Source organism: Austrofundulus limnaeus, unplaced genomic scaffold (assembly GCF_001266775.1).
Source record: "Austrofundulus limnaeus strain Quisiro unplaced genomic scaffold, Austrofundulus_limnaeus-1.0 Scaffold2116, whole genome shotgun sequence".
In the NCBI taxonomy this organism is placed as follows: Eukaryota; Metazoa; Chordata; class Actinopteri; order Cyprinodontiformes; family Rivulidae; genus Austrofundulus; species Austrofundulus limnaeus.
This window is the reverse complement of record NW_013954518.1, coordinates 34,130-35,096: the sequence shown is the minus strand read 5'-3', so window position 1 is coordinate 35,096 and position 967 is coordinate 34,130.

Below are 967 nucleotides of genomic sequence, written 5' to 3'. Positions count from 1 at the left end.
GATCCTTCAGAACCTGGACCCTTCAGAACCCGGATCCCTCAGAACCCTGATCCCTCAGAACCTGGATCCCTCAGAACCCGGACCCTTCAGAACCTGGATCCTTCAGAACCTGGATCCTTCAGAACCTGGATCCTTAAGAACCTGGATCCCTCAGAACCCGGACCCTTCAGAACCTGGACCCTTCAGAACCTGGATCCTTCAGAACCCGGACCCTTCAGAACCCTGATCCCTCAGAACCTGGATCCCTCAGAACCCGGACCCTTCAGAACCTGGATCCTTCAGAACCCGGACCCTTCAGAACCTGGAGCCCTCAGAACCTGGATCCCTCAGAACCTGGAGCCCTCAGAACCTGGATCCTTCAGAACCACGGAGCAGCAGAACCTGAACCGGTTTGTTTCTACAGGTAAACAGGTTCTGACAGGTAAACTTCAGCCTCAGGGCTCATGGGCTCACCTGGACCGGTTCTATCTGAACGAGAACTACGAGTTATCGCGAGACTTCAGGCAGACCTTCTCTGTTTGCTCCGAACCTCAGAACCAAAACAGAGCCGCGAAAAGCAGCTGTTCTAGTAAACACGTAAACAACAACAACAACAACAACAGACAGGCCGAGACGAAGAGGCGCGCAGCTGCGGCTCAGGCAGCAGAGAAGCAGTCGGAAAGGTTCGGAAAGGTTCGGAAAGGTTCCGGGAGGTTCGGGGAGGTTCTCCGGACTCACCGGTCCATGGTTCGAGCTGAGGAAGAGGAGGAGGAGGACAGGACGAAGAGTTGTTTTCATCCGCGAGCCTCCGCCGCTAACACTGAACAACCAGCTCACTTCCTGTTTGGTGACGTCACAACATGGCGGCGGGCGGACACGCCCCAGGATTAAAATAAATACTGTATTATAATAACGTACAAAACGAGCTATTAAAGCCAGTTTAAAAACAATAAAATAATAGTGTATTTAAAAAAACACAAAATTAATT